This window comes from Dipteris shenzhenensis, chromosome 6 (genome assembly GCF_047967505.1).
Source record: "Dipteris shenzhenensis isolate YYH24624 ecotype China chromosome 6, Dip_SZ_1.0, whole genome shotgun sequence".
In the NCBI taxonomy this organism is placed as follows: Eukaryota; Viridiplantae; Streptophyta; class Polypodiopsida; order Gleicheniales; family Dipteridaceae; genus Dipteris; species Dipteris shenzhenensis.
This window is the reverse complement of record NC_141601.1, coordinates 16,638,893-16,657,532: the sequence shown is the minus strand read 5'-3', so window position 1 is coordinate 16,657,532 and position 18,640 is coordinate 16,638,893.

The window sequence follows — 18,640 nt, the reverse complement described above, 5'->3', positions numbered from 1 at the left end:
ACCTTGGCAACTCTTATATATGGGTACCCAAGCATCGCCAGACCAATCAACAGCCCATCCATGCTTGCCCTAAGCCTAAATGTACACCATCTCCATCACAAAAGCAGGAGCGGAGCGCCAAATCTATCAAAACAAAAGCATCAACGAGTGCAGGTGCACTAGTAGTAGTCACACAAGAACCTACTCTGCAAGGATGCCAAGAACAACAAGAACCTACTTTCAAGGATAAGGAAAAAGCACCAATGCAGGAGGATCATACGCAAAGGAATTCATCTACCTCCTCTCAAGTAGTTACACAAGAACTTGTCTCAAAAAGGGAGACAGTAACACAAGAACCTTCTCGACTGCAAGTCTCTCAAAAGGCATGTCACTTTATTGCATCATCTTCAAGGCAAATGGCAGTGACACAAGAACCTGTCTTGAAAAAAGAGACAATAACACAAGAACTTGCTAAGACAAAAGCTGAATCCACTTTGGGAGCCATAAAAGAAACTTTGTTACTGAGAAATTTGGCATCTATCATCAGGTTAGCTACGCAAGAATTGGCCAAACAAGTAATGCTCATCACAACGGAAGTCCCACAAGAACCTTCCAATGTGAACAACAAATTATCTTCATCCCTAACAACTTTCTCGACTGAAACTTGGGCTCAATAAAAGCAAAATATCTCTGAGACATTGCAATCCTACTCACAACTCACATCTGACCACCTTGTGAAAGCCAATGGATCATGGAATCAAGGGGAGTTGTTGAGGAATATGGTGCCATGAGCACTGATACATAGAACATATATCACTTTATTACGATGAGTATCATAGAAGTGGTACGTGTGGGGGATCGCAATGTTCAATGGTGCAACACTGACAACAAGAAACATGCAAATAGTAGATCCACAAGAACCTACTCTTCAAAATGGAGTAGCTCCACAAGAACCTACTACTGCAATGAAGGATCTCAAAGAACGTAAAGCAACATTGCTGCCAACGAGATGAGTGATGTCTTAATGACTCTCCTTCGAAGTGATTATCAAACTTACATGAGGTCCTGAATAGCTATACAATTCCTATTCCTTTGGTGGTCTACAAAATGATGCTCTTGCTAGGTCTGGGTCACAATTGGTCAATATGTCACATGTGGAAGTCCTAGGTGAAAATAGGACCGTGAAAATAGGTGGTTAGTCCTCTTTAGGTTCTCATTACTGCAAACTCATCAATGGTGCAATACTGACAACAAGAAACATGACAACAGTAGATCCACAAGAACCTACTCTTAAAAATGGAGTAGCTCCATAAGAACCTACTGTTGCAATCAAGGATCTCAAATAACATCAAGCAACATTGCTGCCAACGGGATGACAACTGCTCATCAACAAAGATCTCCAGTGATGTCTTAGTGACTCTCCTTCGAAGTGGTTATCAGACTTACATGAGGTCCCGAATAGCTATACAATTCCTATTCCTCTAGTGGTCTACAAAATGATGTTCTTGCTAGGTCTGGGTCACAATTGGTCAATATGTCACATGTGGAAGTCCTAGGTCCAGCTGTATTATCGAATGAAGCCTCCTCTTCCGGCCGAGATTATGGAGGCCATGATCATGGGGAGGCAAGAAGATCTTGCAAAGGAACTATAGGTAGCTCAGTCGGTGATCAGGAGCTCCCATAATTTTTTGGGACCTTGAAGGCTCAAGGAACTCCTCCTACAACTTTGCTAGGCCCTAGTATTTGAAGCTGCCCATAGCCTACGTAGTTGGCTAAGCTAGAGGCAAGTGTAAAAGAAGGCAATTGAATCAAGAAGATTTTAGCAGTAGTAACGTTTATAAAGCTTGGAGAGAGCCTCATGGGGAGTCGAGCCAGTTTTCCTGAAAGGTGAACTTAGAATCTCATAACATATGCTTCAAAGATTACATTAGTATAGACCATTCTTTGAATCACTCGTCATCTACTGCTAGTATTCGTAATCATATTTGTCGCCATTTATCCTATGCGAATTTACCTCTGCGCTAGTTCTATCATTCGTTTGTCCCTAGGCCATGGGCCATTGAGGACTTCTATAGTCATTATATGCTTTCTACGTGTAATCGTTTATCAGTAGGAGCACTCTCAATGCAACCATGCTATTGCTTAACGTATGCTCTCTCCGTAGGGATGGATTGGTGATGTCGCCAGAATATCCAAAATTTACACTGATTTTTTGCTCCATGTTAGGAATTTTTTTCCTAATAACAAGTCATCCTAGTGTAACATGTTCCATAGAGCCTGAAAAAAAACTTTCTATGAAATGCTACATGTTTTGGTGATGTTTAGGAGGAATTGAATGTAATTGCTTATAAATGGTAATATGAGAATGGAAAAGTCTCAAGGAAACATTATGATAATGTTGCATGTGATAATGATAGATAGATTAGTCTTTTGGTGATCATTATAATTACTCACATTGCATTCATGGCAAATTTGAATGAAAAGGCATGAAAGAAATGAATGGAAAGACAAATGGTTAAATCATGAGAGAAATGCATAGATTAATCCTCATTCAAATGGCTAGTTCTCATGCTTTGGCCCTCTCTCGTGCATGAGCCCCTTGTCCTACATTAGACATCTCTTCAAGCCAATAAATTTTGAATTTGTTTGCACCTAAAATGAGGAGACAAGCCTCAAAGATAGAGGAAAATACACATCTTCAAGCACACACCCTAAACATTCAATAATTTATGAGACAACTAAGGGTCTTTAAACTCAATGACGGTGATGATGCATGGGAAGACAAGCCCCAAAGGCAGAGGACAATGCACATGCATCTTCAAGCACACACCCTAAACATTCAGTAGTTTATAAGACAGTATGCTTGAACACTAGAAGCATTTATACATAATGGGAGAATTTTGCATTTATTAGACTTTTATTGTAGACTAGCCCAAATATGTTATTTATAATGTAAGTTTTTTACCCCTTAGCATGTATTAATATGGGAACTTGATATATCCCTTGGGATCCTTGCAACCTTTAGGGGGGCATAAGGGAGGAACTCCTAAAAACATTGGACTGACCATTAGATTGCAAACTTTTGCAATTACTATTGCTAGACAACATTGGAATATAGACACTCTATATATTAGTAGTTATATATAAAGATATAAAGAATTACTAATACCTTTTCCCTATACAAGCCCAAGGAAGGGGACTTGTACTCTAAATATATAGGGGTGCACGGATATATGTATATTCATATGTGATTGGAGGAGATTTGACTCGACAGACCTCGAACCCCACACCATAGGAATCATCATGAATTTGGCCTCCTTTATGACTAAATACTTGCACTATGGTTGGATTTACTAGCTTTTAGTAACTATTTTCTTTCTTATATTTATTTAAAACTTATACTATTCCTTGAAGGCAAGCAAGGAAGTGAGACTAACAATAACTGGTGAAATGTACTTTATATTAGTACATAGACTGGCATGAGATATTGTGGATTGTGTGACAAGAATTCCTGGCAAAAGAGAAAAAGATTGAAAATGGGTAATTGAATGTTGAGTGGCCTACCATCACATTATGGAGCTGGTGGGTAAAGTTTGGGAATGGATCAAGAAGACTTTCTACAGTAACTAGCTACAAGATGGCACTATGGAGTTGACTTATGTACGTGCTCGAGAGATTTGATCTGAGATCTTTCGAGATCTATATTGGAGAAATATCTAGAGTGGAGGGAGAATCCAAAAATTGCCCATTAATTGACATGATGTACTTGACCACAGACTTCGAAGTTTACGTTCAGGAGAGCCTTAGTACTTCCATGCAACTTCCAAACCTCTCTCTCTCTCTCTCTCTCTCTCTCTTCACAAGCCCTCTACTTCTGCAACTAGGCTATGGTCCGCCCTGCAATGGAGATGTGTCTGTTATTTGAGAGCTGGTGTCATAGATATGAAGCTGGTGGACTAGTTGCAAAACCAGAACCTACTCAGGAACCCGTATGAAAAGCTCACAATTGCGTTTGGGGAGGAGCGATGCGTTTGATCAGAGAAGACCACAAGGAATTTTGGAGGAGCAATGGAGCCCCTAGGTATGACTGCCTGCAGAGCGTCGAATGGCTGCCACTCAAATTTTATGTGGAGTCTCGGCGTATGGCTCTTTCTCACCGCGACAAATTTGACCAAACATACAATGTTACTCATGATCTCGTAATTCGACCAAACATACGTATTTGACGCCTTCTTGATGCTTGTAGAGCCCGAGATCTATACTACTTAGAGCCCGGATCGGAACATTGATACTGCCGAGAGATCGTATCAAGCCTTATTAAGCTAGCTGCAGACTCCCTAGAGCTCCCTAGCAACTGCATGCAGCCTTCGCCGTAGGCCCACTGCGTGATGTTTGGACCAAATAGCCAGGCTTGCCGTCTCCACTCAATAGCATGTAGGTAGCTTTTGAATAGCACATAGACATTTACGTGAACTTGTATTGTAGCCCTCACGACCTCCACTGATACCTTAGTCTCAAAAGTTACTCTCTGCCATGTACAAACCAGTAGACCTGTGACTACTGGAGTTGAAGGTTACTCCCATGGAGTGAGCAGCCTGTTTGGAAGACATCTTCTCGTGGTAGTAGATCGGCGTTCACTTTATATTCACCTTTCGAACCACTTCGCTCTCTTACAAAAGGAGCCAAACGAGAGTCCGAGGAGAGGCACAGTTCCATGTGCCAGGACTGGATTTCGCCTTAGAGCCCTTCACTTACCTGTGCTACAGATACCCCATGCAAAAGCTTGTCCTCATGATCACAATGTATATCTACGTGACCAAGGCAAGGATGAACGGTTTTTCCACTATACGAGGCTCGAACGGAATGATGATAACCAGTCACTATACGAGCCTAGCATTCATAGAGCCTTCCAACTAAAGGCAAGATTTCAGCAAACTTTTGGTCATAGTAGAAAAACTGGCCTTCCAACAAAATGTGAGATGTTAGCAGACTTTCATGCTAATCATAGTTCGATCATTTTCCTTTGTTATCACATGTGATCATTAGTCTATTCGGCCACCCGAGATGTATTCAGCAGATATATGTTTCCTGTCTTTTACTCAGTTGTCGGAAGATTTCAGAAAGCCTGAGTATCTACTAGAATTCGGAAAGCCTGAGTATTTCCTTTATTCAGATTGAGTATTCAGATATTTTAAAATTGAGAAAGCCAAACTTCTGGGACGAAGTAATTCTTTTACTTTGAGACCAGCCATCGAAAGGTTTGAATTTCAAAGGATTTACTACATGGAAGTCTATCGTTTAATTAATTATCATAGATAAAGCTTGGCATGGCATGAGTATATATATTGAGTCCTATGTTAAATCCTTTCCAAATATAGCTTGAATGGTTAGTTGAAACTGAGTGGATGGAATGCTTGTTGAATCCTTTTATCTTTTTTAGCAGTTAGAAATACGACTAGAGATCTTTTTTAGCAAGGAAGGATTTTTAAAAAGTCTAGAGCTATCCTTAAGTACTTCAAGGGACACTCCATGAGTATGATATGGAGGGAGCTCCTTAATCTATTAGATATGGGGATATTTCCTTTACATGTGAAAATGCAAATGAGGCCACTCCCTTCAGCATTTTCTTTAGTAGATAGGGAGAGTAATATCTTATGATATAAGAGACTTATGTTATAGAAGTCAGAGTTCATGTCATGACCATATTATACTTTTGTTTGCTTTAGATACTTGGACTAAAGTTTAAAGTTGTCCTTTACTTTGAATTTTACTAGGACGTTACTCTATTATTCATGATAAAAGAAAAAGAAAATGAGAGAATTTCCCGGAGAATAGTTGTTAAATTAAAGAAAATGAGTCCATGGGTAATATTTTACCATTAGGATGGTCTTGGCTTACACTTTACACGTTATACTTGGATATTTTACACTTTACACTTTATACTTTGATAAATGGAAAAGGCCATCATATTTCATAGTTATTTCTAGAAGTTATTTGTCTGGCCTATTCCAAGTACATACCTTTTACATATGTCTATAAAATTTTTACTCTTTGTTCATGACTTATTTAGGTATGTCAATCTTCCTGTGCATCCAAATATTTGGAATGTTATGGAAGAATGAAAAATGCCAAGATTCATTGATGTTGATCTAGATAACTTTAGGACCATGGGATTTTACTCTGATTTGGGATTTTATGTGATTCCATTGAACATTTTTTACCTTATGGAGTTTCCATGGGGATTTTATCTATATAGGTCAAGAATATAGCATGATTTGATGTGTGAAATGATGAATAGGCCATTTAGCATGGAGTCTTTTCTTCAATTTTGACATTCTCAAGGACCTTATCGCACTTTGATGTGTGCATAAATTTAATTGTGATACTGATAATTGAAAAATGCCAATAGGAGATCAAAGAAAGGTATAAATATATTGATGTTATATTTGGATTTGCTGACCTTGGGAATTCCCTTGGACTTGGGAACACCCAAATTTATGGTTTACTTAAGATTCCCATTTATTACTTGGATTTCACAAACATTTTATATGCATTTCTTCGTATCTTTAATTGCCCACCTTTGATTACTATTGAATAGTAAAATGCCAAGATTTGATTATGCTAATCTAGATCGAGTTACTCGGATAACAACTATGTGCTGGCATTGAATCCTGTAGTCCCACAATTCATAGTGTGCATGTTCTAACGTGCTATGTTTGTGGATGGATGCAGGTGAGTTGGCATACCTCTCCATCAGGTTTGCATTAGAAAATCTAAGGCATGAAGACACGGTGTTGGCAACTTCGAGGAGCACTCTACAGCGAATTTTCTCCAAGTACTGCTAAATAAGATTGAACTCTTTATTGGGGACTAATCATCAATATCGTTGTATTTTATGCAATGTATAGATATAAATGTGAAATAATTGACTCTCACTTTGACACCTTGTTAAGAGGAATGGTATGATATGGATTATTCTCACTTATGCGGGTTTTTCTTTTTTGGGTAGAAAAAGTAGTGAATATTTATTAATTTATATCATGTCATACATCCAAAAAGGGGTAGAACCAGAAATGTCTGTTGTGGCTAGTATAGCCCTTACATCCTGAGAATAATCAAAAGTATAAACTCCTATAGCCAACATCTCAAGGATGAAATGAGAAGCTGAAGGTATCTTCCTGATCATCTGATGTAGTAGCAGCAGCAGAGGTGTCTGAAAAGTGTCCCTAAGCAACAGTAGTGTCAGAGGAGTGACCATGAATAGCATCAAGGCCTTGTATAGGGTCAATAGACATGGATGATAGCTGAGTAGCATCAACAAAAGTAGGAATGTCCTATGTAGAAGAGCAAGAGCCATGGACATGCATTTTGTCAACTGGAGAGGTAGCTTGGGTCTGTTTAGAAGGGGAGTTGATGGAGAGGCTCCCAAAGTTAGAGGTAACCTATGTGGAACTAGCAGCAGCAAAAGTAGAACCAACAGTAGCAAACGTAGAGGGAACTTTGCTTGTAGAAGCTTGAGGTGTTGAACTTGGGGAGGAGGGAAGGAGTTCACCAGTTGAAGTAGATCTTCTTTGAAGAAAAGGAGAAATCTTTGCATGATCATCTGAAATAAAACATGAAAGCTTGTGTCTGGCAATATCTACACTTAGTCTTTGATGCTCAAGATTGTATGCACTAATGATGAAGTCAACTCTCCTTTTTTCTTGTTCCACCATGTAGCAAACATAGCATCAGTAGCAAGATCTTTATGATTAAATTGGAAATTATTCCTAGATATCCAAATGAACATTCGGGACAAGCTTTTCCATAGGAATCAACAAGCAGATGCGCCAAATCTCCCCCCAAGCTTGGGGAGCATCCCACCCTTCAATGAAGGACACCGTTTTAATTACCTCTGAAGCAGCAAGTAGTTCGATCTTCGCACAATGAGTAGAAGTAAAATCAAAATCCTCCCAGCGTATCAGTAGTTCTTCACCATGAATCATCCATGGTGTATCATTCCACCTGTCATCTCCTTCAATAATGCACTGGACAATCAGTTGTTGAAGGTCGACATGAAGATCAAGGAAGACATCTCGTGCATTGGTAGCCGTAAAATGCAGAGAAACAGGCACCAATTCCTTAAACGCGTCGAGAAGTGACATAAATGTCCACCCTTCTCGTGTGGCGTGCGTCCGTGAAGTGAGCTTGGAGAAGTTCTGAATCAGCGATCTAGCAAGAGATGTGGATAGAGCACATAAAATGAAGTATTTTTGCTTTTTACAACAAGAGCAAACTCCCTATGGTTAGAGAGTTACAGTTCCCGCGATTTCAATATATGAACAAAATTCATTACATTTTTACCACTTCCAACTTGTTGGCCCAATGATAGGACTTTCTTTTGTGAAGGGGTAGGTCTTGGGTTCCAATCCTACTCTTTAATTCTTTAATAAAAAGAGAGGAGAGGAGAGGAGAAGGAGAAGAGAAAGAGAAAGAGAAGAGAGAGGGGGGGTGCGGGATCTGCTGTTACTCTTTTGCAGGGGCTCAGAAAACAGTCCGCGACCAGAAGCCGCAGCAGTCCAGAGAACTGTCAGAACTGTCGCACAGAAAACCGTTCGCAACCAGAAGTCACAGCAGTTCAGAGAACTATCGCACAGAAAACTGTCCGCAACTAGAAATCGCAGCAGTCCAGAGAACTGTCACGCGGGTGTATGCAGAAAACTGCCCGCAACCAGAAATCGCAGCAGTCCAGAGAACTATCGCACAGGAGACGCACGAATCGAATGCACGCGCAGTAGCTTAAAAAGAGCACAGATGGTATAGTTTTATAGATGTAACCCATACGAGTAGAAGATTCGCCACTAGCCATGGAGATTCGTATCCCAGCAGCCACACCAAAACTTTTAGCCGAAAAAGTAATCGAGACCAGAGGCTAGAGGCTAAGTATGGCGACGCTCAAAGGCCATAGAGAAGAGGAGATCATGAGGGCGAAGGGATGTCATAGGGGTGAAAAAGGAATTAGAAGTGGAGGGAAGGAAAAGGGAGACTATGACACAAGGGGAAAGGGAGAGGGGGAAGAGAAGCATGTACATGATAGGAGGAGGAATGTTGAGATGTAGACATCAAGAGAAGTGAACCATACTTTATTGGAAAGAAGGGATGAGAGGGAAATATCAAAATACTAGCTAGGTGGCTTTACAAGAATGAGCGTGTCTCATCAAGGAATAGCCCCTTGCTTTTATAGCCAAAAGAGGGGGTCTCTCCACATTAATGTAACCTCCCACATGCATGGTGTGTGTGGAAAAGTCTCCCATGTGGGCTAGGTGGTTACGCACTCTCAATTGTGTGCGACAACCCCTTGCCTCAATTTTCCACATAAATCAAGCCCCATATCTCAAGTCTATGATACTCCCTTGGTCTCTTTCCAATTTCATAATATGTTCAAACCTCTAGGAGGACAAGTGGAGGGTTGGCACAAGGAATCTTGCCACCTCATCCTACTTTCCCCATTATTTAACTAGCTCTCTTGGTCCTTCTATACCTCCCCCACATGGGCCTATCCCATATGGAGGGAATAACTCAATATAATATCTATCTCCACCTATTTTATAGTGCTTCTCCCATGGACTTTGAGCCATATCTCACTAAATGCAGCCTAGGTGGAGGGGTGGCACATGGAGGAGCCATGCCACCTTGCATTTTATAATATTACGGGTCCTCACATGGAAGGGTGGCACATGGTCATGCCTTGCCACCTCAACCTTGGGCCCTATGCACACCATATTTTATTATACTATTGCCACATATACAAACACACATACATATTAATGCCTTTTTCCTTAGATAATTTTATCCATAACAGTACAAGTATTCGTAAGCACTACCTTAGGTTCACCACATGCAAACAATTGTTAGATGATTAATTTGCAACACTTGTGATGGACGGAACCATTGGAAAGCTTGAATGCTATAATGCAATTGCTTGCAAATACAAATGCAAAGAGATTTGCAAACTCTATGTGTGTGTGCATGAGAGAGAGAGAGAGAGAGAGAGAGAGAAAAGAGAGATTAAACCAAAACAAAAGGGGGCCACTTGGCAAGAAACAGTGTGGGACAATTTTTTTACAAAACTGTTAGTATAGCCCTGCTTGGAGGGAAGTGCTAACAAAAGCAGTAGGTGAAACCATGTTTAGAACTCCAAGCTCTTTCATAAGCCAGTGACGTGCTAGAAAAGATGAATAAAGTCTTATGATGAGCTGTCCTCAACAAGCCAGTGATCCACTAGTACCTGCAAAAGGAAACTAAGGAAACCAAATTAAAAAATACATGGTGTTACCACAAGCCAAATAAAGGGATAAACAAATGGTCGATTGTCTAATTCTTTGCAGATACACTTTTATGCAAGGGCATAAGCTACACCTTTCCTTTCTGCAATTGTGCAAGATGTAACTGTCCCAAGCGTCACATGGAAAGGACTAAAACAGATAGGTCAAATCATAGAAATCACGACTAAAAGATATTCGCCTTAAAAAACCGCAAAATAACTTAGCATGCAAAGGAGAAAACTAAATCTTTCGAAGGCCCAAGGGTTAACCTTAGCTATAGACCTAGGGTGGTCACTCTGTAAACATGTAGGCCATGTAGGTGCTTATCTAATATAAGAGTTTTAAATTTGGGGCACTTATCAGCGAGGGGAAAAAAACAAACTATGGTGTATTGTGTGCTAAGGGCCCAAGGTTGAGGTGTTAGGGCATGTCCATGTGTCACCCTTTCATTTAAGAGGACCCAATAGTGTTTTACGAGTGTAGTCTATAGATAGAATATAAAAGGTGGTTGACGTGGCAAGGCATCTCCATGTGCAACCCCTCCACCTAGGTGGTGCCTGTAAGCATTAACTGAGATATGGTTCAAGATCAATGTGAGATATACTGTAAATATGTGTGAGAGCTAGAGGTAGCAAAGGATCTTGGACCAACCCTTCCATGCAGGACCGACCCATATAGAGTGGTTGTGTATAGTCCAAAGGATGATAGTTTAATAAGGGAAAAAGTAGGATGAGGTGGCAAGAATCTTGTGCTAGCCATCCACTTGTCCTCTTAGATGCTTATGCATATTATAAAATTAGGAAGGAACCATGGGGTATCCTAAGCCTTGGGATATGGGGATATGACTTATGTGGAAAATGGAGGCAATGTATTGTCGCACACAATTAAGAGCATGTGACCTCCTTGCTCACATGGATGGTGCCTCCCTCACACTATGCATGCAGGAGAGACAATTTATTAAGGAGACCTTGGCCTATAAAGAGTGATCACTCTTTGTTGTTTGGGAAGGCCTCTACATTCGACACTTCATGTAGATAGTCTCTTCCTTAGCCCCCTCGTTATATATACCCTTGGTGCATTCTAAGACTATGATAATCTTCCTCTTGCCCCTTTCCCTCCCCTCCCCTCCTCCCTCCCTACCCATTTCATTGTAAAATATTGTCCCAACTCCTACCTTTAGTTGCGGTGCTTTTGCTTCACATGCGGGGTACATTGATCAAGATGTTGAATTGTGAGAGCATGAAAATTCTAGAATTCCTTCCAATTTTGGTGTGGTGAGCATGGAACTTTCTGATTTCCTTTAGGTTTGTCATTTATCTCTTTGCAAAGGATTTGTTGCTCCCCTTCTTTCAATATTTTTTGGCAAGAAAAAGTTTAAAACTTCAGTTTCCCCCCACTCTCCTTAGCCCTCCTCTCTCTCTCTCTCTCTCTCCCCCCCCCTATGTGTGTGTGAGTGTGTGTGTTTGTTTTGCCTTACAATTCCATATCTTTTTCTTTTACTTTTACTTTATTCTTTTCTCTGATCCTCCTTTTTCAATTCCATTATGATCTCATGCACCCAGCTCCCCTTCCTTTTGCTTGTACCATGCTTCTAAAAACATATATAGCAATTACCTAAGGTATTTTGACCCTCATAGTTCCCCCGTTTCTTGTGATTAATAGCCATCTTCACGCAAGGGTTAGCAATAAGGGGAAGTTCCTTCCTTTCTTTCCTTTTAGGCACTTCGGGTGCAAATAGATGAGAAAGAGGTTGAAGAAGTGCGCATGGACCAAGCTCTCCAAGCTCAAAGAAGGCAGTGAGGGATGTGACCTCCAACCTCCACCAAAGCCAAATACAGCTGACAGCAACAGTACAAGCTACGGCAATCCTACAGACCCCCTATGACTACTTGAGCTCCACACATGCTCAACAGATGGAGGAATTGGCACAAGCTCAACTTGCTCTAATCCAAAAATAAGAAGAGCTCTAGAAATGCCAAGAAAAGCTTAAAGACATGCAATAGAATGTTGCTGCTGGGAGAGGAGCTTATGAGCATAAACTGTGGAATTAAAGACGGCTATCCCCAGCTACATGAAAGTGTCATCCATGATACGCTAGCCAAGATGTAAGGACCTCTTCATCCAAGCGTACCTATCGCTATAATTCAGCTTATCAGCCAAATTAGTCACGTCCCCCAATTCCTCAAACATTTCAAGGAGAGCTCCTTCATTCGTAGACAGGTTGCTTGTAGGTGCTAATTGATCTAAGTGCACCAAACATGTCGAGGCCCTCGAGGTCTTCCTATTCTATGTGAGGCATTCCTACAAAGGAATGGTGAAGATTTGATTTAGATCCTCCTCTTCCCCACATATTGGTGAGTGCTTCCTGTGAAGAACAGATAGTATTTTGCTATAATCTTCATTTGTTTTTCCACAAGAGAAACATTTGAAAGCGGTGGGCCTAATGATTCAGTAGCTATGTAAGCTATGAACCTCCTATGAACATATCATTCTGATGAAGGGGTGGGCAATCCACAGACTTGGGCAAACTCCCTCCCTCAAATACCTCCTTTGATGGTGAAGTGGCTCATAGAGGATCTCCTGGGGAGGGGCTCCCACTCCGGTCTTTACTCCTGTCTCTGCCCTATGGTGGTCATGGTGTGGAGGCCAAAATGTGAAGTATGCCCTGAGAAGACAGCCCTTGAGACAACCCATGGGAGTCAAGTCCCAGAGTAAGATTCAAGTCCAACACATGGTCAAAGGTCGCCTGAACTATGGTGATGACTGCATCGGTGAAAGTGGTGGTGAGGGAAGATGGAATAGCTGCTATAATCCTACGCAAAAATACACTTTTCAAGGAAGTCATTGGTACAACACCCATCATCACTAGTATAACATGGGGTGTACCTAGTGTAACTAGACCCAATGAAACTCTAGAGGTCCCTGGAGAAGCCTAGACAAATGTGATTGATGGAGATGCAAGTCTGGGCACTGGCGAAGTGACTGATGGAGATACGAGGCAGGTCACTGATGGGGAACCTATAACAGAATGTACTGAGGAAGCTCCGGGGCATATTGCATTAGGTTGCGCTTGCCGAGGCGCCCTCCTTGTTGAAAGAGGAGAGGAGGCAGGAACTGGGGAAGTGACAGTGGAAGAGATGGCAGAGGCGGTGACAAGAGGGGAGAGGTATGACGAAGGGAGGCAACCTGTTACAATGGGAGGGTTGGTGTTCCACTGGTGAAGTAAGAAGGTGAGGTGGAGCCCACAGGTACAGGTATATGTTCCCTGATGCTTGCGGACCATGTTACAGAAGGCAGAGTAGAAGAGTGAGGCGAAATGGTAGGGAGTGACAGAAAGAATGGAGTCTAGGGCAGAATGGATCGCCTCGATGATGAAGAAGTGTATTGGGGTAGAGTAGAAGTAAGTGAACAAATACTAAAAGCACCTCTCTCATGTTTCCTTCGTGAACCTTCTTGCACTCATGTCCATAGCGATGAGGTTTACACGTCAACAAGAAGGACAGGAATGTGAGTGAGTCGGTGTGAGGTTGCAAAAAGGGGAGTGTGGGAAGATGGAAATATGTGGATACGAGACTAGGAGTGAATATATGATGGGAATTCAAGAATCCAAATGTGTCTGTGGCAAAGTCATAAGATTGAATAAATGTAGTACACATTTGGACGTCCACCGGGGGGAGCATGAAAATTCTAGAATCCCTTCCAATTTTGGTGTGGTGAGTGTGGAACTTTCTGATTGCCTTTAGGTTTGTCATTTATCTCTTTGCAAAGGATTTGTTGCTCCCCTTCTTTCAATATTTTTTGGCGAGAAAAAGTTTAAAACTTCAGTTTCCACCCACTCTCCTTAGCCCTCCTCTCTCTCTCTCTCTCTCTCTCTCTCCCCCCCCCTATGTGTGTGTGTGTGTGTGTTTGTTTTGCCTTACAATTCCATATCTTTTTCTTTTACTTTTACTTTATTCTTTTCTCTAGTCCTCCTTTTTCAATTCCATTATGATCTCATGCACCCAGCTCCCCTTCCTTTTTCTCTTTCTTGTACCATGCTTCTAAAAACATAAATAGCAATTACCTAAGGTATTTTGACCCTCATAGTTCCCCCGTTTCTTGTGATTAATAGCCATCTTCACGCAAGGGTTAGCAATAAGGGGAATTTCCTTCCTTTCTTTCCTTTTAGGCACTTCAGGTGCAAATAGATGAGAAAGAGGTTGAAGAAGTGCGCATGGACCAAGCTCTCCAAGCTCAAGAGAAGGCAGTGAGGGATGTGACCTCCAACCTCCACCAAAGCCAAATACAGCTGACAGCAGCAGTACAAGCTACAGCAATCCTACAGACCTCCTATGACTACTTGAGCTCCACACATGCTCAACAGATGGAGGAATTGGCACAAGCTCAACTTGCTCTAATCCAAAAATAAGAAGAGCTCTAGAAATGCCAAGAAAAGCTTAAAGACATGCAATAGAATGTTGCTGCTGGGAGAGGAGCTTATGAGCTTGACCTATGGAATTAAAGATGGTTATCCCTAGCTACATGAAAGTGTCATCCATGATACGCTAAGCAAGATGTAAGGACCTCTTCATCCAAGCGTACCTATCGCTATAATTCAGCTTATCAGCCAAATTAGTCAGGTCCCCCAATTCCTCAAACATTTCAGGGAGAGCTCCTTCATTCATAGACAAGTTGCTTGTAGGTGCTAATTGATCTAAGTGCACCAAACATGTCGAGGCCTTGAGGTCTTCCTATTCTGTGCGAGGCATTCCTACAAAGGAATGGTGAAGATTTGATTTAGATCCTCCTCTTCCCCACATATTGGTGAGTGTTTCTTGTGAAGAACAGATAGTATTTTGCTATAACCTTCATTTGTTTTTCCACAAGAGAACACTTGAAAGCGGTGGGCCTAATGATTCAGTAGCTATGTAAGCTATGAACATATCATTCTGATGAAGGGGTGGGCAATCCACAGACTTGGGCAAACTCCCTCCCTCAAATACCTCCTTTGATGGTGAAGTGGCTGATAGAGGATCTCTCGGGGAGGGGCTCCCACTCCAGTCTCTACTCCTGTCTCTGCCCTATGGTGGTCATGGTGTGGAGGCCAAAATGTGAAGTATGCCCTTGAGACAACCCATGGGAGTCAAGTCCCAGAGTAAGATTCAAGTCCAACACATGGTCAGAGGTCACCTGAACTATGGTGAGGACTGCATCGGTGAAAGTGGTGGTGAGGGAAGATGGAATAGCTGCTGCAATCCTATGCAAAAATACACTTTTCAAGCAAGTCATTGGTACAACACCTGTCATCACTAGTACAACATGGGGTATACGTAGTGTAACCAGACCCAATGAAACTCTAGAGGTCCCTGGAGAAGCCTAGACAAATGTGATTGATGGAGATGCAAGTCTGGGCACTGGCAAAGTGACTGATGGAGACACGAGACAGGTCACTGATGGGGAACCTGTAACAGAATGTACTGAGGAAGCTCCGGGGCAGATTGCATTAGGTTGCGCTTGCCGAGGCACCCTCCTTGTTAAAAGAGGAGAGGAGGCAAGAACTGGGGAAGTGATAGTGGAAGAGATGGCAGAGGCGGTGACAAGAGGGGAGAGGTATGACAAAGGGAGGCAACCTGTTACAATGGGAGGGTTGGTGTTCCACTGGTGAAGTAAGAAGGTGAGGTGGGGCCCAGAGGTACAGGTATATGTTCCCTGATGCTTGCAGACCATGTTACAGAAGGCAAAGTAGAAGAGTGAGGCGAAATGGTAGGGAGTGACAGAAAGAATGGAGTCTAGGGCAGAATGGATCGCCTCGATGATGAAGAAGTGTATTGGGGTAGAGTAGAAGTAAGTGAACAATTACCTCACTAAAAGCACCTCTCTCCTATTTCCTTCGAGAACCTTCTTGCACTCATGTCCATAGCAATGAGGTTTACACATCAACAAGAAGGACAGGAATGTGAGTGAGTCGGTGTGAGGTGGCAAAAAGGGGAGTGTGGGAAGATGGAGATATGTGGATACGAGACTAGGAGTGAATATATGACGGGAATTCAAGAATCCAAATGTGTCTGTGGCAAAGTCATAAGATTAAATAAATGTAGTACACATTTGGACGTCCACCAGGGGAAGTGTGACAACATCAAACTTTGTGAGAGACATGCAGGTTATCTCATCAGGTGACAAGATGCTAGACAGCTTGAGTGTGGGATCAAGGAAAGGTTTGAAAACCACCCGAATGATCGAGGAAGATGAAGCAGGGGGTGGAAGATCGCAAGCTGTACTTTGTGGGGCCAAATCACCACCTTCAGTACTATGCCCACTGGATGCCTTGGATGGTGTCTTGATAGTACCTATGGGGGGCAGATAGTCAAAGCCTCCATGATCTGAATCAGAGGAACTCGAAAAAGGGGATAGCTCCTCATCTGATATGATAGTGATCCTATTGGAGGGAGGTGAATCTTTAGCTGCTCGAGGGCGTTTGGAAGTGCTCTGTGGTGTAGACCCGGCACCCTAGTCATTTGCGGTGCGTTTGCCAAGTGATGCCATGGAGGTCCTGATCCTATTCTGTGGCTACCTTAGCTGTATGAAAGTCAACAAATAGAGTATCTCTGGGTAATTTGGGTTTGAGCTTATGGGAACTTGTGGCGAGGGGCACTGGCAGTCATGGACAATGGCTCCCTATTGGAGAGGCAAAGAGTGAGGAGGTGGTGTCGATGTCGAGGTCTGGAGAGGCATGGACTGAAGAGGGGGTGCTGATGTCGAGGCCCACAAGATAAGAGGTACGGTGAGGCAAGGACTGAAGAGGGAGTGCTGATGGCGAGGCCAACAAGATAGGAGCCTGTGGCTGGAAGGGCTTGTCGAGACCCAAAGGAGTGTGACTGATTGCCTGGAGAGCCAGCCAAGTAAGGGCAATGTTGCCATAGAAACGTATGAACCTTCGATAATATCCTATATGCACTAAGAAGGACTTCACCTCTTTGGGTGTACGAGGGATAGGCAATGAGATGATCACCTCTACCTTTGCGGGGTCAGTAGTCATGCCCTCAACAGAAACAATATGACCAAGGAGAACACCTTGTCCTCATCTCCGTATCCTGTATGCACCCTAGGTCCCCCCAAGACCTCAAGCTATTGGTGGTGAGTCTCCTCAAGTTTAGCAATGTCTATGTCACTTTCTTCTAAATCACTATCACCCCCATCAGTTTCTTCTTCATTAGCGTTATTGTCTTCTGTATGACCATCATTGTACTCAGTAGTACCATGGTTGTACACCGTAGTATCATCATTGTACACTGGAGTACCATGATTGGTGGGTTGTGCAATACCGGCCTCGTATAAAGTAGATCCATCATTGTATGCTATAGTACCATCAGCATCATTTTGACCAATGTCCTCCATGTCGGCCACTGGACGACCATCAATGTTCACTACAGTACCATCATTGTTCTCAGTGGTGTCCACAGTAGTACCCCTAGTGACCATTCTCTTATATAGGTGTGGACTATTGCAAAGACCAAAGGGCATCCCTTCGTAAACTAGTTCAGCTAGACCCTGTGCATGTGGTTCTAGGTGGACTTGTGATATTGCAAGTAGGTGTTCTTCGGGATCTTCTTGTTGGCATAGTTCCACCATGTTGACGTCTAAGGAGCCCAGGGCTGCCATCCAATCCAAAATGATAGCTTCCTCATCTTCTTGATCAACCCGATCCAACAAGTAGGTCAAACTTTCAAATCCTTCCAGGGTTGTCTCCTCATTGATATCTTAGTCACCACCCATGGGCCAATCCCCACAAGCCCAATGCTCCTCTTCGGCTCCGGCTTATTCTTCAAAATCCTCCTCTCCCAGTTCTATTGGTATGTGCCTTGCCTATCCTATGACCATATCTATTTCGAGGGATGTGGATCCCAAGGGCAACCAAACTTCATCAATTGACCATGGGCTTTGTGGACCTCAACCATGGCCTACCAAGAAGTAGAGGGTAAGTCTATTCATTTTCGATCATATCAAGGACAACAAAATTGGAGAGAAAAGATACTCCACCAATCTTCATGTGAACACCTTTGACTGCACCCATTGGTTTACTCTGCGTTGATCAGCCATGCATACTTGAAAGTGAACATCACTTGTCAAGTTCAACCCCAATTTTTGGAGTGTACCTTTTGGCATAATGTTCACAGCCACCCCACCATCAAGGAAGACATCCTTCAGCTCCACTCCATGAATCTCCACAGTGAGCTTGGGACTTTGTCCACAAGTGAGGGTAGCGTAGGCAGAGAAGTAGTCTAGTGTAGACCCATGCTGAGCTGGTAATGTCTCTGGTGTTGGCTCACTCATAAGATCTTCAAACAAGGAGTAGTGCTAGACACTAGTATTAGTCTCGT